General features: G+C 36.3%; 1 pseudogene; it reads right to left on the bottom strand.

The window, feature by feature from the left end:
- Positions 1–756: 756 nt before the first annotated feature.
- On the bottom strand, positions 757–19,513 carry LOC136792081 (tigger transposable element-derived protein 1-like; annotated as a pseudogene).
- Between the last annotated feature and the right edge of the window lie 4,680 nt (positions 19,514–24,193).

Genomic DNA, 24,193 nt, shown 5'->3' with positions numbered 1-24,193 from the left:
AGACATAACAAGTGTTGGCAAAGATATGGAGAAAAGGGAACCCTTGTGCACTGTTGGTGGGAATGTAAATTGGTGCAGCTACTATGGAAACCAGTATGGAGGTTCTTTAAAAAATTAAAAATAGAACTGCCATATGATCCAGCAATTCCACTTCTGGGTATATATCCAAAGGAAAAGAAAACACCAACTCAGAAAGTTATCTGCATCCCCTTGTTCACTGCAGTATTATTTACAATAGAAAAGACAATGAAACAACCTAAGTGTCCATCAACAGATGAATGGATAAAGAAAATGTGGCACATATACATAATTCAGCCATAAAAAAGGATATCATGCCATTTGCAACAACATGGATGGCCTTAAGGGCACCATGCTAAGTGATGTAGAGTAAGACAAATACTATATAATATCACTTACTTATATGTGGAATCTAAAAGAAACTAACTCATAGATACAGAGAACAGACTGGTGGTTGCCAGAGGTGAGGGGTGGAGGGTGGGGGAAGTGAGTGAAGGTAGTCAAATGGTACAAGCTTCCAATCATAAGATAAATAAGTCTTAGGGATGTACAAGCATACTTCAGAGATATTCCAGGTTCCATTCCAGACCACCACAATAAAGCAAACATCACAGTAAAGCAAGTCACATGAATTTTTTTGGTTTCCCAGTGCATATAAAGGTTACGTTTACACCATACTGCAGTCTATTAAGTATGCAATGGCATTATACCTTAATTTAAAACTATTGCTAAAAAATGCTAACCCTCATCTGAGCTTTCAGCCAGTTGTAATCTTTTTGCTGGTGGAGGGTCCTGCATCAATGTTGATGGCTGCTGACTGACCAGGGTGGTGGCTGCTGAGGGCTGGGTGGCTGTGGCAGTTTCTTAAAATAAGACAGCAATTAGGATTGCTGCATGAATAGATTCGTCCATTCAAGAATGTTTCCTCTGTGGCATGCATGTTGTTCATAGCATTTTACCCACAGCAGAACTTCTTTCAAAGTTGAAGTCAATCCTCTCAAACCCTGATGCTGCTTTATCAGCTAAGTTTATGTAATATTCTAAATCCTCTGTTGTTATTTCAACGATCCTCACAGCATCTTCACCAGGAGTAGATTCCATCTCATGAGACCACTCTCTCTGCTCATCCATAACAAGCAACTCCTCATCCATTCAAGTTCTATAATGAGAGTGCACCAATTCAGGCACATCTTCAGGCTCCACTTCTAATTCCACTTCTCTTGCTATTTCTACCACATCTGCAGTTACTTTTTTCATTGAAGTCTTGAACCCCTCAAAGTCATTCATCAGGGTTGGAATTCACTTCTTCCAAACTCCTGTTTGTGTTGATATTTTTGACCTCTTCCCATGAATCACAAATGTTCTTAATTGCATCTAGAATGGTGAGTCCTTTCCAGAAGATTTTCAATTGACTTTGCCCAGATCCATCAGAAGAATCACTATCTACAGCAACTATAGCCTTATGAAATGTATTTCTTAAAGAATAAGACTTGAGGGCTTCCCTGGTGGCACAGTGGTTGAGAGTCTGCCTGCCGATGCAGGGGACATGGGTTCGTGCCCCAGTCCGGGAGGATCCCACATGCTGCGGAGTGGCTGGGCCCATGGGCCATGGCCACTGGGTCTGTGCGTCCAGAGCCTGTGCTCCACAGCAGGAGAGGCCACAACAGTGAGAGGCCTGCGTACTGCAAAAAAGTAAATAAATAAATAAGACTTGAAAGTCGAATTGCTCCTTGATCCATGGGTTGCAGAAAGCATCTTGTGTTAGTAGACATGAAAACAACATTAATCTCATGGTACATCTCCATCAGAGATCTTGGGTGACCAGGTGCACTGTCAATGAGCAGTAACATTTTGAAAGGAATCTTTTTTTCTGAACAGCAGGTCTCAACAGTGGGCTTCAAATATTCAGTAAACCACGTTGTAAACAGATGTGCTATCATCCAGGTTTTGTTGTTCCATTGATAGAGCACAGGGAAGGTAGATATTGCATAACTTTTTAGGACCCTAGGATTTTCAGAATGATAAATGAGCACTGACTTCAACTTAAAAGTCATTAGACCCTAACAAGAGAGCCAGCCTGTCCTTTGGAGCCTGACATTGATTTCTCCTCTCCAGCTATGAAAGTCCTAGATGGCATCTTCTTCCAGTGGTAAGCTGTTTCATCTACATTGAAAATCTGTTGCTTAGTGTAGTCACCTTCATTAATTATCTTAGTTAAATCTTCTGGATAGCTAGCAGAAGCTTCCACATTAGCACCTGCTGCTTCGCCCTGCACTTTTGTGTTATGGATACAGCTTCTTTCCTTAAACCTCATGAACCTACCTCTGCTAGCTTCATACTTTTCTTCTGCAGCTTCCTGAACTCTCTCAGCCTTCACAGAATCAAAGAGAATCAAAAATATTTAAGGCCTTGCTCTGGATTAGGTGTTGGCTTCAGGAAACTTGGTGGCTGGTTTGATCTTCTATACAGACCACTAAAACTTTCTCCATATCAGCCATAAGGCTGCTTTGCTTTCTTATCATTCATGTCTCCACTGAAGTAGCACTTTTAATTTCCTTCAAGAACTTTTCATTTGCATTCACAACTTGGCTAACTGTTTGGTACAAGAGGCCTAGTCTTCGTCCTGAGTTTTCAACATGCCTTCCTAACTAAGCTTAATCATCTCTAGCTTTTGATTTAAAGTAAGAAATATGTGACTCTTCCTTTCCCTTGAACACTTAGGGACCACTGGAGGGTTATTAATTGGCCTACTTTTAATATTATCACATTTCAGGGAGTAAGGAGGCCTAGGGAGAGGCACAGAGACAGGGGAATGGCTGGTCGGTGTAGCAGTGAGAACACACACAACACTTATCAATTAAGTTTGCCATTATATATGGGTGTGATTCTTGGTACGCCAAAACAATTTCGCTAGTAACATCAAAGATCACTGATCACAGATCACTATAACCAATATAATAATAATGAAAATGTCTGACATATTGCAAGAATTACCAAAATGTGACACAGAGACACAAAGTGAGCAAATGCCATTGGCAAAAAGGTGCCAATAGATGCCACTACTTGATGTAGGTTGTCACAAACTTTCAATTTGTAAAAAAGACACAGTATCTGGGAAGCACAATAAAGCAAAGTGCAATAAAACAATGTATGCCTGTAATGTACAGCATAGTGACTATAGTTAACAGTACTCTATTGTATATTTGAACGTTGCTAAGATAGTAGATCTTAAAAGTTCTCATCACAAGAACAAAATCTGTTAACTATGTGAGGTGATGGATATTAACTTTTGTGGCAATAATTTCACATCATTTACATATATAAAACCATTATATTGTACACCTAAAACTAATAAAATATATGTCAATTATATCTCAATTTTTAAAAAAAGAAAACTCACAATGTCTTAAGAGAGCTGTATTGGCAAAAGCCCTGCCAGTCTGCAAAAAAAAAAAAAAGGATGTTTGACTGAGGGAAAAGAAAGACTCTGGACTTACAACTTTCTACAGGCTGAGAAGACTACTCAGCTAATAGGACCATTTCTTCAAAAGTGGTCAGGATGGATGGAAAAGAAAGGATATATCAGAGGGAAAAGCTAAAAGTCATAGAGAACAATAAACAGAGGATCCATTTCTAGGGAGCAGAAGTAGGCCCAAACTAATAAACATTTTCCAAAACAAGAGGGAAATCTGGAATATTTGCTCAAGAAATTTCAAAATTTCTATAGACCAGAGACTATAATGTGCTGTTCATTCTTTTAATTTTCATAAATAATTGTTTTTCTTCATTTTATATTGGGTGTTTCAGGGGCACATAAATTGTCTTTTTGGCTATAGGTCTCTGGACCAAGAGGGGCTACATCCAGACCAAGAGAGATCACAAAATTATAGACTTTGAATTTCATGCTGTGATGGGATGTGACTTCTGACAGTCATGGTTAAGGGAGAACATATTTTATACATAAGAGGGATGTGAATAACTGTGTCCTCCCTGAGGGCAAAGAATGGCAGGCTGATTATATTAATAATTCCACTTATTTTCTCCTCTCTGTATGTGTACCAAGTAATTTCCTGGTTCCTCCAACTAAAGATGTAGAGTTGATTGCCCTACCCTTTGAGTTTGGGTCGTCTGTGTGACTTGTTTTGTCTAATGGAATGTGACAGAGACCACTGTGCCACTGACCAAAAGAACTTTGCAGCCTAAATCACTGATTCACAGACTCATCAACTAAATGAATGTTCTGTTGTAATGCACAACAATAATATATGAAGTTCTGTGACTGATTATTACATAGCATTATTGTGTCAATATATGCCCTGTTCTACATTTTTAAAAAATATTTATCATCATATAACCTTCTACACAATTGGTCATCACTGTATCTCATATACCTAGACTGGGCAAGGTATCTAACAAAAGCTCTATATGTTTGATTAGTTTAAATTCATTTAATTCAATGAATTGAAATAGAGAGAATGTTTGAGATAAATGGTTTTATTTTAGATAGTTGTGAAAGCAATTGAGTCATGGTTTTGTTGCCCACCATGATCTTCACCTTAGTCAAAGAAGAGGTAGAAGAAGAAATAAGCATCAGGATCTAATTCATCAGGATCATCTCATGCAGTGATTATCTCCCTGGCACTGAACTGGTCTCTTTTTTTCAACTGGTCTTATTTCAAATGCTCACCTTTGAAGATCATCCCTCGATAGTTCAGCTTGATGGTATTTAGCAAATCCTTCAGTGTTGACAATAATAACCTCCAGCTCAGGCTGCCAAATCAGTTCCCGCCTCCCAAGATTTATATCTAATTTGCAACCTATAATTACTATATCTAATGAATGAGAGATCTTCTATACTGATTGACTCTCAAATAATCATTAATTAATTAAAATCAATACCACTTTATATTTGTTTGGATTGTATCCTTTCCTACTTTTCTCTATGACTCACATAAAACATCCTTATTGCCTGTGTCTGTTTTGTTTTCCACAGCCCTGTAGACACTCTATATAACATAAAAAGCAGAAAAATAAACCAAGGAAGAGCAAGAGCACTTATTTCCCACACTCTATTAGTACCCTAGTAATAATGCACATGTTATTAGAATTTGAACCCAAATTAATTAACAAAAATATTCCAAAGTTATACTGCTGTCTGTTGCATCTGCAACTGATTGTTATCTGCAAGTGAACACACACAAACCAAGGACAAATCACAATAAATCTAAGTAGACAGGTACAAGCAAATTGGAATGTGAAAGTGGCATGTCTCTTTGCTTAAATATCTTGCACATATCCCAGAGAGATATGCTTGAATTCAATATAATTGGATTTGCTGTTTCCCTACAGCTTAATGTGTGAATAACTGCAATTACCTATGACTCTACTATCCCAGTTAAACAGTCATTTATTAAGCCATTAGAATCTCTGAATCATAGGAATTAGAAATCATTTGGCAATAATTATATTTTATATTTGGCTAAGTAATTTTTTCTGGTTACCAGTTTCAGATGATACCAGTGAGGTGGGATTGGAAATGTTGATACAATTTAAAAATTGAAATGGATGACCCAGAAATGTCTGTTGTCACCTCGTCTTTTTGGTTTGTTTTAGTTTTGTTTTGTTATTGCTATTTCTTCTATGCTTTAGCAATGTTGCAGGCCAAACTGTGTCCCCTCAAAAATTCATATGCTGAAGTCCTAAACCCCAGTTCCTCAGAATTTACATTTAGAAACGGGGTCTCTAAAGAGGTAACTGAGTTAAAATTAGGTCATATCATTGGGCCCTAATTAAACATGACTGTGTCGTTATAAGAAGAGATTAGGATACAGATACACATAAAAGAAAGACTGGGTGAAGACACAAGGGGAAGATGGACATCCATGAGCCAAAGAGAGATGTCTCATAAAAAATCAACCATTCTGACACCTTTTTCTCGGACTTCTAACTTCCGGAATTGTGAGAAAATAAATATCTATTGTTTAAGTCTCTCAATCTTTGGTTCCTTATTATGGCAGCTCTAGAAAACTCATATTAGCAGCTGCAAAATATTTTTCCATTACAGTCCTTGAAAATCATAAAACAAATTTCTGGTGTTCAGGGAAGCAGACTTGATTCATATTTACATAGCTGAGTAGCACAAAGCATATATTGCTTTTGTTTTGAGGGAAAAAATAAACCTTAAAACATCATTGACAAGGATTCAAGGCATAAGGCAGAAAGTTTTGGTTCCTTGTCCAGTAGCCATTCCTTCTGCTTCCTTTACTTACTGGGAGGTCCATTTGTTCTCAGAGCAGTAATGTGACTCTACTGTAGCTAGGAATGGACATGTGATCCAGTTCTCACAAATGATATTAAAGAGCAAATCTGTTAGGTAGATTTTACACAAGTCTGTTTTTACCTAGTATAGAGAGAATAGGCTCAGCTGGCAGACATGTTTTATTTTTTGCTCTTCCCTCTTTCTTTCTGCCTAGAATATAAACATAATTCCTGGAGGGAGAGAAGCCATTTTGAAACCATGAAAAAATAAATGCCATATGTAAAGAATAATGGGGCAGGAATTTGAAAAGATCTTGGACCTTCCCTGAGCAGCTGTACCAATCTTGAACTAATTGCTTCCAGATTTCTCATAATGTGAGAAAATATGAACCTCTATTTGGTTGAGCTATTGTGGTTAGGTTTCTGTTACATGTAGTCAAACATAATTCAAACTGATACAAAGAGTTTGACTACACAAGACCACTGTAGAGGATCGTAAAGCATAAACTGTGATGAGCTATGTTGATTAAAGCATTAAGCTACGGGTATTTAGTATTGAACTGAATATAAGAAATGTTTAGCTTTATACTGAGAAGTGATATACAAAACAGCCACTATGGATATAACTCTTGTTAACTCTTTCTTACTGTTTTCACAAGGGAACTAAATGCAAGATATGTGCGCAATGAGTATCTACAAATGGGTAAATGTGAAAGTGCACTGTATGGTGAGGGCTGTGGTAGCAGCATTTTCATTAAAAGAACATCACAATGGCACACAGTCTGGTGCCAATGCCATTTTATTCAGAATTACACGAACAGTGGAATTTAGAAAATGTAGGCAAATGCAACTAAACTGAAATATCACATTTTATACTTTCAAGTAATTTATATTCATTTGCTAATGTAAAAATTTAATTTCCCACAAGTTACAGTAAATTTCCATTCAGTTCTCATTCAGCATTGTTGAATACTGAATATATATGTGTGTATGTATATATGTATATATGTGTGTATGTATGTATGTATATATGTGTGGATGCATGCATTTATGTATAAAGATAAACCATATGTGGCTCTATGTTTGTATAATATCCTTATATTTAAGGGGAGGGAGGGAATGCATTGGAGGGAAAGGAACAGAAAAATATACTTCTCTGAATATAACACATTTGATATATTTTACTTTTGTCCATGTGAACATTTTACAGAATTATAATACAAAATTAAATTTTAAAGTGAACTGCTAAATGTCTAAAGCAAAATGAATTATACAAATCAAACTTTGTACTAACTTGGCAGTATGATCACACAGAGAGGAAAATTCCAGGTAAATATGAAACAATACTTTAACTAAATAACCCTGTGAAATTTCTGAAGGACAAATAAAGGAAAATTAAAATCTGAAATTGTTTTCAGTAATTACAGTGTTGGCAATAACATTGATATTACTATACTGAGTCTGTAGTGTGTGTATTGTGGAATAAATCAAATGAATAATTACTGTAGAAATATTGAAACACAAGTGAAATAAAGAAATAGGATCAAAGAGGTTAAGAAAAGCCCTACAGTCTTGAGTTTGAATTAATGATATGAATTATTATTGGGTTAATTATTAATATATTAAATAAATGAGATACAGTTATACTGTTTTATATTTATAGAGTAAACAAATATTTCTTACTTCTGAAAACTAAAAAAGGTCTAGAAACAAAAACTCATCCAAAGGCAATGAAAAATTCCAGTGCTTAAGTTGTAGTTTCTAAATACTATATCCCACAACAAGGAACAAGGACCTTTCATACAGTCCTGGTATAGCTGGCATCAGAAATTTAATAGGACAAATGCAAAGAATTTTGTCATATTAGATAGTAAGAAAGGTAACAAGGATTATTAGTGCCATGTTAAAAGGACCCAGAAGACAATGTGAAGAGGTTTTTGCTGGACATAGATAAAATAATTTTAGCCATGAATAAAAAAAATAACTGCAGTATTTTGAAACACACAAATACATTTAAATACCATCCACTCACCAGAAAAAAGGTAGTCATCTTCTTTGGAAGACTCTAAGGCAATAAATTATGTTTTTAATGTAAGTAATTAACCAATTATATATGTTACCAAGGAAACACATCAAGCAGCTATTCTTTATATATTCTTTCCTATATAATGTGTACTTTTCAATAACCAAATAATTTATGAAGTATGGATTCTCCTTATAGAATTATTCTATCTAGGAATAAACCTACCTAAGGAGGTAAAAGACCTGTACTCAGAAAACAATAAGACACTAATGAAAGAAATTGAAGATGACACAAACAGATGGAAAGATACACCATGTTCATAGAGTGGAAGAATTAACACTGTTAGAATGACCATACTACCCATGGCAACTTACAGAGTCAATGCAATCCCTATAAAAATGCCAAGGGCATTTTTCAGAGAATGAGAAAAAATAATTTTAAAATCTGTATGGAACACAGAAGACCCCAAATAGCCAAAACAATCTTGAAAAAGAACAACAACGCTGGAGGTATCATGCTACCTGACTCCAGGCTATACTACAAAGCTAATGTAATCAAAACAGTAGGATACTGGCACAAAAACAGACACACAGATCAGTGGAATAGAATACAGAGCCCAGAAATGAACCATGCACTTATGGTCAATTAATCTAAGACAAAGGGGGCAAAAATACACAATGGAGAAGACAGACTCTTCAATAAGTGGTGCTGGGAAAACTGGACAGCTACATGTAAAATAATGAAATTAGAACATTTTCTCACACCATATATAAAAATAAATTCACAATGGATTAAAGACCTAAATGTAAGAATGTAAGACTAGAAACCATAAAATTCCTAGAGGAAAACATAGAGAACGCTCTTTAACATAAATCATAGAAATATTTTTTTGGATCTGTCTCCTAAAGCAAAGGAAACAAAAGCAAAAAATAAACAAATGGGACCTAATGAAACTTATAAGCTTTTGCACAGCAAAGGAAACAATAAACGAAGCAAAAAGACAACGTATGAAATGGGAGAAAATAATTGCAAATGATATGACTGATGACGGATTAATATCTAAAATACATAAACAGCTCATACAACTCAATATCACAAAAACAAACAACCCAATTAAAAAATGGGCAGAAGACCTGAATAGACACTTTTCCAAAGAAGACATAACAAATGACCAACAGACACATAAAAAAATGCTCAATATCACTAATCATCAGAGAAATGCAAGTCAGAACCAGAATGAGATATCACCTTACACCTGCCAGAATGCGAATCATCAAAAATAACACAAGTACCAAATTTTGGTGAGGATGTGGAGAAAAAGGAACCCTCCTACACTATTAATGGGAATGTATATTGGTGCAGCCACTGTGGAAAACAGTATGGAGGTTCTTAAAAAATAAAAACAGGGAGATTGGTTCAAGATAGTGGAGCAGAGGACATGCTCTCAATCCCTCTTGCGAGAACACCAGAATCACAACTAACTGCTGAACAATCATCGACAGGAAGACACTGGAACTCACCAAAAATGATAACCCACATCCAAAGACAAAGGAGAAGCCATGATGAGATGGTAGGAGGGGTGCAATCACAGTAAAATCAAATCCCATAACTGCTGGGTGGGTAACTCAAAAACTGGAGAACACTTATACCACAGAAGTCTACCCTCTGGAGTGAACGTTCTGAGCCCCACATCAGGCTTCCCAATCTGGGGTTCTGGCTAAAGAAGGAGGAATTCCTAGAGAATCAGACTTTGAAGGCTAGTGGGACTTGATTGCAGGACTTTGACAGAACTGGGATAAACAGAGACTCCACTCCTGGAGGGCATACACAAAGTAGTGTGCTCTTCAGGACCCAGGGGAAGGAGCAGTGACACCACTTGAGTTTGAATTAATTATATGAATATAATTAAGGAGACTGAACCAGACCTACCTGCTAGTGTTGAAGGGTCTCCTGCAGAGATGGTGGGTGGCTGTGTGTCACCGTGAGGACAAGGACACTGGCAGCAGACGTTCTGGGAGGTAATCCTTGGCGTGAGCGCTCCCAGAGTCTGCCATTAGCCCACCAAAGAGCCCAGGTAGGCTCCAGGATTGGGTCGCCTCACGTCAAACAAGCAACAGTGAGAGAACCCAGCCCCACCCATCAGCAGACAAGTAGATTAAAGTTTTACTGAGCTCTGCTTACCAAAGCAACAGTCGGGTATTACCACCACCAGTCCCTCCAATCAGGAAACTTGCACAACAATCTTAGATAGCCTCATCCACCAGAGGGCAGACAGAAGAAGCAAGAAGAACTACAATCCTGCAGCCTGTGGAAAAAAAAAAAAAACACATTCACAAAAAGATAGACGAGATGAAAAGGCAGAGGGCTATGTACCAGATAAAGGAACAAGATAAAACCACAGAAAAACAACTAAATGAAGTGGAGATAGGCAACCTTCCAGAAAAAGAATTCAAAATAATGATAGTGAGGATGATCAAGGACCTCAGAAAAAGAATGGAGGCAAAAATCGAAAAGATGCAAGAAACGTTTAATGAAGATCTAGAAGAATTAAAGAACAAACACAGATGAAAAACACAATAACTGAAATGAAAAATACACTAGAAAGAATCAATAGCAGAATAACTGAGGCAGAAGAAGAGATAAGTGACCTGGAAGACAGAACGGTGGAATTCACTGCTGCAAAACAGAATAAAGAAAAAAGAATGAAAAGAAATGAAGACAGTCTAAGAGACCTCTGGGACAAGATTAAATGTGACAACATTCACATTATAGGGGTCCCAAAAGGAGAAGAGAGAGAGAAAGGACCCAAGAAAATATTTGAAGAGATTATAGTCGAAAACTTCCCTAACACGGGAAAGGAAATAGCCACCCAAGTCCAGGAAGTGCAGAGTCCCATACGGGATAAACCCAAGGAGAAACACGCTGAGACACATAGTAAGCAAACTGGCAAAAATTAAAGACATAGAAAAATTATTGTAAGCAGCAAGGGAAAAATGACAAATAACATACAAGGGAATTCCCATAAGCTTAACAGCTGATTTCTCAGCAGAAACTCTACAAGTCAGAAGGGAGTGCCATGATATACTTGAAGTGATGAAAGAGCAGAACCTACAACCAAGATTACTCTCACTGGCAAGGATCTCATTCAGATTCGATGGAGAAATCAAAAGCTTTCCAGACAAGCAAAAGCTAAGAGAATTCAGCACCACCAAACCAGCTCTACAACAAATACTAAAGGAACTTCTCTAAGTGGGAAACACAAGAGAAGAAAAGCACCTACAAAAACAAACCCAAAACAATTAAGAAAATGGTCATAGGAACATACATATTGATAATTACCTTAAACATGAATGGATTAAATGCTCTAACCAAAAGAAACAGGCTTGCTGAATGGATACAAAAACAAGACCCATATATATGCTGTCTACAAGAGAGCCACTTCAGACCCAGGGACACATACAGACTGAAAGTGAGGGGATGTAAAAAAGTATTCCATGCAAATGGAAATCAAAAGAAAGCTGGAGTAGCAATACTCATATCAGATAAAATAGACTTTAAAATAAAGAATGTTACAAGAGACAAGGAAGGACACTACAAATTGAACAAGGGATCAATCCAAGAAGAAGATATAACAATTATAAATATATATGCACCCAACACAGGAGCACCTCAATACATAAGGCAACTGCTAACAGCTCAAAAAGAGGAAATCGACAGTAACATAATAATAGTGAGGGACTTTAACACCTCATTACACCAATGGACAGATCATCCAAACAGAAAATTAATAAGGAAACACAAGCTTTAAATGACACAATAGACAACATAGATGTAATTGATATTTATAGGACATTCCATCCAAAAACCACAGATTACACTTTTTTCTCAAGTGCACACAGAATATTCTCCAGGATAGATCACATCTTGGGTCACAATCAAGCCTCAGTAAATTTAAGAAAATTGAAATCATATCAACATCTTTTCTAACCACAACACTATGAGATTAGAAATGAATTACAGGGAAAAAATGTAAAAAGCACAAAAACATGAAGGCTAAACAATATGATACTAAATAATCAAGAGATCACTAGAAATCAAAGAGGAAATCTAAAAATACCTAGAGAAAAATGACAATGAAAACACTACGATCCAAAACCTATGGGATGCAGCAAAAGCAGTTCTAAGAGGGAAGTTTATCACTACACAAGCCTACCTCAAGAAACAAGAAAAATCTCAAATAAACAATCTAACCTTACACCTAGAGGAACTAGAGAAAGAAGAACAAACAAAGCTCAAAGCTAGCAGAAGGAAAGGAATCATAAGACCAGAGTAGAAATAAATGAAATAGAAACAAAGAAAACAATAGCAAAGATCAATAAAACTAAAAGCTGGTTCTTTGAGAAGATAAATAAAATTGTTAAACCATTAGCCAGACTCATCAAGAAAAAGGAGAGGACTGAAATCAATTAAATTAGAAATGAAAAACGAGAAATCACAACTGACACTGCAGAAATACAAAGGATTATAAGAGATTACTACAAGCAACTATATGCCAATGAAATAGACAACCTGGAAGAAATGGACAAATTCTTAGAAAGGTATAAGTTTCCAAGACTGAACATGCAAGAAATAGAAAATATGAACAGACCAATTACAAGTAATGAAATTAAAACTGTGATTTAAAATCTTCCAACAAACAAAAGTCCAGGACCAGATGTCTTCACAGGTCAATTCTATCAAACATTTAGAGAAGAGATAACACCCATCCTTCTCAAACTATTCCAAAAAATTGCAGAGGAAGTAAAACTCCCAAACTCATTCTAAGAGGGCACCATCACCCTGATACCAAAACCAGACAAAGATACTACAAAAAAAGAAAATTACAGACCAATATCAGTGATGAATATAGATAGAAAATCCTCAACAAAATACTAGCCAACAGAATCCAACAACACATTAAAAGGATCATACACCATGATCAAGTGGGATTTATCCCAGGGATGTAAGGATTCTTTAATATACTCAAATCAGTCAATGTGATACACCATATTAACAAATTGAAGAATAAAAATCATATGGTCATCTCAGTTGATGCAGAAAAATCTTTTGACAAAATTCAACACCAAATTTATGATAAAAAACTCTCCAGAATGTGGGCATAGAGGGAACCTACCTCAACATAATAAAGGCCATATACGACAAACCCACAGCAAACATCATTCGCAATAGTGAAAAACTGAAACATTTCCTCTAAGATCAGGAACAACACAAGGATGTCCACTCTCGCCACTATTATTCAACATAGTTTTGGAAGTCCTAGCCATGGAAATCAGAGAAGAAAAAGAAATAAAAGGAATACAAATTGGAAAAGAAGAAGTAAAACTGTCACTGTTTGCAGATGACATGATACTATACATAGAGAATCCTAAAGATGCCACCAGAAAACTAATAGAGCTAATCAATGAATTTGGTAAAGTCACAGGATACAAAGTTAATGCACAGAAATCTCTTGCATTCCTATACACTAATGATGAAAAATCTGAAAGAGAAATTAAGGAAACACTCCCATTTACCACTGCAACAAAAAGAATAAAATACTTAGGAATAAACCTACTTAGGGAAACAAAAGACCTGTATGTAGAAAACTATAAGACACTGTTGAAAGAAATTAAAGATGATACCAACAAATGGAGAGATATACCATGTTCTCGGATTGGAAGAATCAATATTGTGAAAATGACTATACTACCCAAGGCAATCTACAGATTCAATGCAATCTCTATCAAATTATGTATGGCATTTTTTTACAGAACTAGAACAAAAACTTTAAAATTTGTATGGAGACACAAAAGACCCCGAATAGCCAAAGCAGTCTTGAGGGAAAAAAAGGGAGCTGGAGGAATCAGACTCCCTGACTTCAGACTATATTACAAAGCTACAGTAATCAAGACAATTTGGTACTGGCACAGAAACAGAAATATAGGTTAATGGAAGAGGATAGAAAGCCCAGAGATAAACCCACGCACCTATGGTCAACTAATTTATGACAAAGGAGGTAAGGAAATACAATCGAGAAAAGACAGTCTCTTCAATAAGTGGTGCTGGGAAAATTGGACAGCTACATGTAAAACAATGAAATTAGAACACTCCCTAACACCGTACACAAAAATAAACTCAAAATGCATTAGAGACCTAAATGTAAGACCAGACACTATAAAACTCTTAGAGGAAAACATAGGAAGAACACTCTTTGACATAAATAACAGAAAGATCTTTTTTGATCCAACTCCTAGAGTAATGGAAATAAAAACAAATGGGACCTAATGAAACTTAAAAGCTTTTACCAAGCAAAGGAAATGACAAACAAGACAAAAAGACAACCCTCAGAATGGGAAAAAATATTTGCAAATGAATCAATGGACAAATGATTAATCTCCAAAATATATAAACAGCTTATACAGCTCAATATTAAAAAAAACAAACAACCCAATCAAAATATGGGCAGAAGACCTAAATAGACATTGCTCCAAACAAGACATACAGATGGCCAAGAAGGACATGAAAAGCTTATCAACATCACTAATTATTAGAGAAATGCAAATCAAAACTATAATGAGGTATCACCTCATACCAGTTAGAATGGGTATCATCAGAAAATCTACAAACAATAAATGCCGGAGAGGATGTGGAGAAAAGCGAACCTTCTTACACTGCTGGTGGGAATGTAAATTGATACAGCTACTATGGAGAACAGTATGGAGGTTCCTTAAAAAACTAAACATAGAATTACCAGATGACCCAGCAATCCTACTACTGGGCATATACCCAGAGAAAACCATAATTCAAACAGCCATATGCACCCCAATGTTCATTGCTGCACTATTTACAATAGCCAGGTCATGGAAGCAACATAAATGCCCATCGACAGATGAATGGATAAAGAAGATGTGGTAATATATACAATGGAATATTACTCAGCCATAGAAAGGAAGTAAATTGGTTCATTTGTAGAGATGTGGATGAATCTAGAGACTGTCATACAGATTGATGTTAAGTTAGAAAGAGAAAGACAAATATCGTATATTAACACATATATGTGGAACCTAGAAAAATGGTACAGATGAACCGGTTTACAGGGCAGAAATAGAGACACAGATGTAGAGAACAAACGTATGGACACCAAGGGGGGAAAGCGGCGGGGGGTCGGGGTGGGGGTGTGATGAATTGGGCGATTGGGACTGACATGTATACACTGATGTGTATAAAATTGATCACTAATAAGAACCTGCTGTATAAAAAATAAAATAAAATTCAAGACAAAATTTAAAAAACAACTAAAAATAGAACTACCATATGATCCAGCAATTCCACTTCTAGGCATATATCTGAAGAAAATAACAACACTAATTCAAAAAGATACATGCATCCCAATGTTCACAGTACCATTATTTATAATAGCCAATATAGGGAAGCAACCTATGTGTCCACGGATAAAGAGGATGTGGTATATATACAATGGAATACTACTCAGCCATAAAGAAGAGTGAAATTTTGCCATTGGCAACAACATGGATGGAGCTGGAAGCTATGATGCTTAGTAAAATACGTCAGAGAGAGAAAGCAAAGCACTGTATGTTATCAGTTATATGTGTAATGTAAAAAAATTTTTTAAAGCAATGAATATAACAAAACAGAAACAGACTCATAGATCTAGAGAACAAACTAATGGTTACCAGTGGGGGGAGAGAAGGGAGGAGGGATAGATAGGGGTAGGGAGTTAAGAGGTACAACGTACCAGATATAAAATAAATAAGCTACAAGGATATATTGTATAGCACAAGGACTATAGCCAACATTTGATAATAACTATAAATTGAGTATAATTTTTAAAAAGTGTGAGTCACTGTCTTGGTCACCTAAACAAATGAAAATAAAATACAAAAGAAAAAATTTACCATTTTCAACGGCTGGTGAAATAATGAAATATTGGATCTAGGCAATAAAAATTTTAAAACTACTAACATTAAATGGCAGCCATGAGGTGCATTGCTGAGATCTGCCTTCAAAAACACACTTGCCTTTCAGCTGCAAGGAAGAATTGCAAGAAGGGAAGAGATAAAGACAGAACAAATTGGTAGGTTAAAAGTAATCTAAAAGCCAAATAAACCAATACTAATATGTGTTTTTTATCTGGATCCTGACTCAAACAAATAAAAATTATTTTACAATCAAGGAAATTTTTACACTAATTAGAAATGTGATATATTAAAGAATGATTGTTAAATGTTTGTTTTGACAATGGTTTTATCATCATGATTTGAGAAAGTACTCCTTATTTTATATAAATATATACAGAGGTAGCTACAGAAAAAATGACATTATTTTTTCAAAATAATTTGATACTAAAATTAGGTGTGGTGTGAAACAAGGGTATAGATGAAACAAGATTGGCTGTGAGTTTTTAGTTTTGAAACTGCCTGATTATACTATTCTATTGTAAGCATGTTTGAAATTTTCATGATAAAGAGGTTTTTTCTTAATCTATAATCCAGTTTTTTCAATTGTAGAGTACCTATTGGTTGCAAGGCACAGGTTCAGATGCTAAAAATGTGCAAGAATGACTAAAATAAATTCCATAATCTATAGTAGCTTACTACCTGGTGTAGAAGTAATTATGTCCGCAATCTTCTATAATCTGAGGTAGATTATTTTTAAATGTTATAGCAAAGACCTAAGGGAGCTCAAAGGAGGAAATAATTTTTTTTTGACATCAGATCTGGTAACAACAAAGGGGACATTTAACCTGAGCAGGGAAGAATTTCAAAAAGAAGTTACAGCATGCATGAAGAAAGAACACAAAACATTCTTGAAATGGAGATGAGTCCCCTGACTGGACAATATAGCACATGGAGCTAGTTTTGAGTGAGCAGTGGTGAGAGATACCTTTAACCAGGTGTGTAGAATTTCACTGTGTAAAGGCTTGAATGCCACATTAGGTCCTTTTTAGTTTGTCATTATCTTGTTACTTTAGGCAGTTATGAAGGCATCTTTGTCAGTGAAGGAAGATGAAGTATATCTTATTTAATTTATAAGTCTTCAATATTTAGATATATAGTGTGTGGACCTCTATGTGCCCTGCTTCCAGGCCTGGGAATGTTAAGGGTAGGCCATGTTGCATAATGGGTTTAACCAGTTCTATTCCCCTACTGAAAAACAATGTTATGATTACTAAAATTAATGCTATAACGATCAGTATTATAAATGCATCTTTTCATATGTTGTGTATGTTTCATTTATGGTGAATGTCTAAAATGGAATTGTAAAATAAAAGTGTATATGCATAGTAAATTTGATAGATATTATAAATTTGATAGATGCTATAGAACTGCCTTGCAAAAAAGTGTGTCATTCTCTTCCCAAACCAATGTGTGTGAGATTGCCCATATTTCACACCTTCAATGCATGCAATAGTATTTCTATTTCATTTTTTCCAATCTTATACATGTTACACATGTTATTTCACCATTTCAATTGGTATCTTTTTTTTTTTTTTTTTTTCCTGTACGCAGGCCTCTCACTGCTGTGGCCTCTCCCGCTGCGGAGCACAGGCTCCGGACACGTAGGCTCAGCAGCCATGGCTCACGGGCCCAGCCGCTCCGCGGCATGTGGGATCCTCCCAGACCGGGGGCACGAACCCGTATCCCGTGCATCGGCAGGAGGACTCTTAACTACTGCGCCACCAGGGAAGCCCTCAATTGGCATCTTTTAAATTGTGAGTGATACCTTACATATTTTCAAGTTTATAATTGATTTGCATTTCTTTATCTGTTGAATTTCTCTTCAAAACTTTTGTCCCTTCCTTTATTTGGGGCTGTTGGTTCTTACATTGTTAATTTCTCAGAGTTCTCTCTATACAGTAAGAAAATTAACCTTTCTCCATAATATTTTTGCAATAATCTTTCCAAGTACATTATTTCTCTATTTTCATTACATATTATTTTTTATCTCACAGAAAATTGATATTTTATTTGTTTTACTCTTGAATAGTATATTTATTTACCTTTGTGAGTGTGTGTGTATGTGGTGAGAACACTTAAGATCAATCTATCCTTTTATCAAATTTCAAGTATACAATACTGTAATGTAAACTGCAGTCACTGTGATGTACATGCATTAGATCTCCAGAATTCAGTCACCTCCATCACTGAAGCTTCATACCCTTTGGCCACATCTCTCCATTTCCCTCTCCCCTGGTTCCTGGAGGCCACCATTTAACTCTCTGTTTCTATGAGTTTGACTACTTTAAATTCTACATATAAATGAGATCATGCAATATTTGTCTTTCTGTCTTTCTGAGTCTGGCTTGCTTCACTTAGAATAATGTCCTCCAGGTTCATCAGTATTGTCTCAAATGGCAGTATTTCCTTCTTTTTTAAGGCTGAATAATATATACATATATATGTACATATATATGTATGTATGCATATATATATTATTATTAATCACATTTTCTTTATCCAATCATCCATTAACAAACATTTATGTTGTTTCCATATCTTTGCTACAGTGAATAATGTTCCAATAAACATGGGAGTGGAAATTAAACATTTATTTTTAAGAAAAGTTTTTCAGTCTGCTCATTTCATATTCATCATAGTAATGCCATATTCATATTATAGGGTTTATTTGGCTATTTTCCTAGTGACAGATTTTTAATAAGTTTTGGAATTTTGGTTTATAGATATTTTTTGAATAGGAGGTTATTTTTCTGTGTGTGTGTGTGTGTGTGTGTGCATGTGTGTGTGCGTGTGTATGTGTATGTATACTAACCCCTCTCTAGTGTCTTTGCAATTGCTACCAGTCCATCCATTTTGGACCCCAGGCAGACAGGGGTTATATATTAAAAACATCTGCACACTGGGGGTGTCATCAATCATCAAGCCAGCAAGCAAATTAATGGTTTACTTCCTCGTCATGTGGTTGTACATATATCTTCTAGATTCTCTTTTCATGAAACATAAATGGAAGGAGAAGACCTAGCTGAAGTTCTTCTATGGATGCTCTTATTCCCTCTTATCTTCAGTAGCTAAACTCCTGGCCATGTATCAGCCTTTTTCTTACCCAGAACCTGGTAGGCTGGTAGGTTGATGCCTTTATGCTGCTTATCACTTTCAGTTTCTGTGTCATGGAGACATTTATCTTACTTTTGAGCATGACTACGCCTTTTAGATTTCCTCATTCTACATATTATCTATATGTCATATGTGTAGAGGCAGAGGAGGTTCCTTGGAGAATTTACAATGCCATCATGACTAGAAATCTTAACATTATTTTTTTCCACTCAACAAAATGTTACAAACACCTCTTCATTTTATTCACACTCTTAATATCTTTAATGGCTGCATAATATATCATCTTTAGGTGCTGAAGAATATGCCAAAGTATAGATAGGCCATTGTAAGATATCAAATTTTTTACTGAATAGTTAGGTTACTTAAAATATTTTTCTATTACAGGTATTACAATTAACATGTACAAACACATATATTTGCCTCCCTGTCAGAATCTCTTGGAAAATTTTCTTTTAATGTATGTGCTTAGTTATTAGAGAACTAGCAAATGTCTCTAGGAAGCAACTATGAACATCTGATTTACATGAGGCCACGACCCAAACCCAGTTAGATAATTTCTGATTCCACACCTTGCATAAGCAAAGGGTACAGCCATTCCCCCAATACTTCTCTTCCATCTATCCAACTCACCACAAAGTTCCCTGACTCAATTAGAATTCTACATGAATTATACAGGAAAAACCAAAATAAGATTTAAATAATACAGTTTGTTTCTCATTCTCTCACATAAAAATTATTCCATGCTTGATATGATGTTCCACTTCATGAAGTTTTTGGACTCAGGCTTTTCCCAACTCACTATTTCTCCATCCCTAGGATATAGCCCTTGACCTCACAGTCCTATATGATTGTTAGAGATCCAGCCATCTGCCTTATGATCAGGAAACAGGACGGAAAACAGAATAAAAAAGTGTCAATGAGCATGCACCAATGTTTGGAAGACTTCTTAGAAGCCCACACAAAACATTTCCACTTACATATCATTTGGCCTAATGTGTACATGGCTAATTGATAAGAGACTGAGAAATGGACTCTTAATTCAGCTTAGCATGTGCCTAGCTAAAAATTGGAGGTTGTATTCCCAAGGAAGAAAAGGAAGAACAAATATTAGGTTAGACAGATATTAGGTTAGTCTCTTCCATATGCCCAAATGAAAATCCTAAGTACAAAAGCTTTAATCAGAATGAATTAGTCTCTCAATCTAAGGTTTTTTATTAGCTTGGGACTGCTCCAAAGGGTCACATGTCAGAGGGAGGAGCCACTGGTACACAGGTATCCAAAACTGTTTTTCTGTTTTGTCTCAGTCTTTCATCAAATCTTCAGAGATGACTTCCTTATGCTCCAATACAGGGGATACTGACTCATTTGTGCAACGTCTTTAAATTACCTCTACTTGAAGTAGAAAGGTAAAAAACTGATGATAAATTCCTCGTGCCTTTCAACAACGTAACTAACGCTTTGACTGCCTACAGTCAACACAGCACTGTTTCTGGTTAAACCAAACACACACAGTATAGATTCTTCCGACAAAAAAGTGTTAAGAGACACAAGGGTCTTAGAAGTGACAAAAGGAAGAGAGAGTGAAATCTGCTGGATCATTTGCATGGCTCGAGGACCCTCTTCCTCTGGCACCCAAGCAGTAAATCTGTGGTAAGGGAGTCCAGTGGCATAAGAACAGAAACGAGATACAAAGGTCAGGTTCTAATGAGGAACGCACCAGAAAGAGGCGTGACCACTCCGTGAGGGCACAGAACGAGGAACGGCATTCGGCACAGTGACGATGAAGATGGAAGAAGTGTGGAATTAAGAGAAAGAAACAAAACAAGTGGGGAATCAAGGAAATCTGAAAGGAAAAGTTTGTTTTGACCATGATTTCCAGAGGGACACGAAGAGGGCGAGGAGGGGCCTTGAGGGTCAGCCTGCACATATTTAGTCAGTTATAATAAGGGGAAATTGCTTCCTCGTTACAAGGCTGGGAATGGTGTTGATCATTTTTTCTGCCTTTTAGATAACTGCATGGGAGTTATAATTGGTATGAGGCAGCGTGGGCAGCACAGTTCAGACCCTTGCTCAATGGGAACACCCTAGAGGCATGTGCCAAGCTGGATGATAATGACAGCTGTGACTATCAAATCATGCAGCCAGGCTTTCAGAGGAGATGGGGTTGACCCCAGACACTGGACGGGGTACATCTGGGTCTCCAAGGAGAGGAGTGAAGAACTCTCCTCCTGAATTGGCTGTAAAAATGACAAGTTTATTTAACAGGTGTGGAGAAGGTGAAAGAAAAAAATATATACGTGTGTGTGTGTGTGTATATATATATATATATATGACATATACAGTGGTATATTTTTAAAGATAAAATTATTCTTTCAGAGGAGATTAGGAAAATGATTCCTAGAGACTTTATAGTATATTTAATAGGAATTTCACTAGTTTGATATAAACATCTTTTCTGGTCTATTCTTACTGTATGAACCAAGAACCCAAATGGGGATTCCTTTCTTTACTCAAATGTCTAAAAACTTTAGTAACAAACATACACAAGTATAGGTCTTAGGCATAAATTATCTGGTTGCTATTAAGAGTTTATTAGTAGGCTAATAGTATTAGAAAAATCTTTGCATCATAAAGAAACAACTTCTTGATGAGAAAAACTTTCCTTTGGCTTTATGATAGGTTACCTAAATTGTCTTAAGTCACAAATTGGTTTACATGGAGTTCTTCCACTGCTTTACAAAGTAAACGCCAGACACACAAGTATATAAGGTTCTGATAGAAACCACCCTGGTTTGTTGCTGCACTCAGAGATTTAGCCCTTGATTAGCAATCTTACAGAAGCTGGGTCGATCCCAGTGGACTGTCTTGCCAGATCTTGCTAACAGCTGAAACATCTGGAAAAGAGTCACCAAAAAAATTTCACCTTTTAAAGGTGATAATATAATCCATATGTCTTTTAGCTCTGTAACACCTTTGCTCTAAAGATGAAACTCAGCACTGAATTCCTAGGGAGATGTGGCCTGTCTACACTGTACATGGCTATATATCACTCTTCCTTTTAAAAGCACAGAGACTAGCCACTGAAGGTCCCAAATGCCTAACACTAATACTATTGGATTTGGTAAGTCTCTACAGAACTCATTAAAATGATATTTCATACGCAGAAATCCATTAGGGTTCCTGATCATTTAGAAAATAATCAAACTTCAGTTTATGTGGCTTTCCACTAGGCTTAAAATTATAGCTATCTGACCTCTCAGTTAATGCTCACTCTCTCAGCAGACATGCTAAACTGGAGTGAGACTGTCTCCTTGTCTATATTACAGAATATTTTATTGCTTAAAACAATGAGTACTGACTTGCTGTGATCTAACTGTTTACAAATCCTCACATGAATACCTGGAACTCTGAAGTGATTTGGCTTTCAACAGATTTGCCTCTACGGGGATACCAAGATTATTGCAGGTAATTTGGTGCAGTACGGTAGCTTTTTAAACACTCCTTTTTGATGAAGGTAAGAGCTTAATGAATGTCACTGTTCCTCCTCACAAACATTACTGAAGGCCTGCTTTAACTGGGCACGTGGTTAGGTTCTACACACTGTGAGGGGAGCCACAGGACATGCTTCCGTTCTGGGCGGGGCTTGCAATCTGCTGGGGGGGATGGGAATGTGCACAAAGGGAAACAACAATGACAAACGGCACAGGAAACAGAGGCCCCTGAGAACCGATGGTGGAGCTGGGGTCCACAAAGACCTGAGAGAGAGTCTAGAACTCAACTTGAGTCTTAAAGGAAGGTAGGGCTTTGAAGAGAGTTGATAAGAAAAGAGGCCATTTCAAGATCTGCGTAAGCAGAAGAACGGGGTGTACCAGCCATATTCAAGGAATCGTGAAGAGTTATTCTTGAAGTGGTCATAGAACATGGTCCTTGGGATCTGAGAACATTTAAAAAATATAATATACCTTCTTTAGGGGTTTCAAGTAAAGTAAAAAAAGAAGGGATGTTGTCTGTGTTTATGCATTGGGAAGATTGAAGCTGCTTCCTGAAGGAGCTGCAATGTGCAGTGCTCACCACGCAACATGAGGCAGGATGTATTAAAGTAGGCAACAAAGTTGGCTAAAAGATGGCCACACCTGAATGAAAAGGACAGAACGATTATGAGAATAAGGGAGAGGACACCAACTAGATTGACCTTTAAGAAGGTTCCCTACCACAGATATGCACGTGTGAGTAGGCTGCCTATTAAGGAGATCATTAGTTCTCTTTGACATATGGTAGCTCATGTAGAAAATATTAAGTCACCCACTAAACTCTATATTTAAAAAGTGTGGGTTTAGAATATTTGATTATAATATTATGGTAATTATTTCCTATCAAATTAACGTTAAACGTCAGAAATATAGAAATCAACTGTCTGCTTAATTCAATAATACCAGCGTTTATACAAGAAGCTCAAACTATAGCCAAATTTCATTTTATTTATTTTTTATGAATCTACTTTGGAGCACAAATAATGATGGATTTAGTAACCTCTAAATGAGAACACTGGATAAGAACTTCAGCAATATACTTTAAATGAAGAGTTTGATTTTACTTAGGAAGTCACCTTATCTCATGGAATCAGATTTCATTAACAATCATTAATGATGAATTAATTCCTAGGATATTCCCAAATAAACTGACAATTCCTTTGTCCACTTGTGTCACCATCTTACTCAGGGGCTAGCACAGGAACTACTGAGGACAAAGACAATAAAATGAC

The sequence above is a fragment of the Kogia breviceps genome, chromosome 11, assembly GCF_026419965.1.
Source record: "Kogia breviceps isolate mKogBre1 chromosome 11, mKogBre1 haplotype 1, whole genome shotgun sequence".
Lineage (NCBI taxonomy): Eukaryota > Metazoa > Chordata > Mammalia > Artiodactyla > Physeteridae > Kogia > Kogia breviceps.
This window is presented reverse-complemented; position numbering and strand designations above follow the sequence as displayed.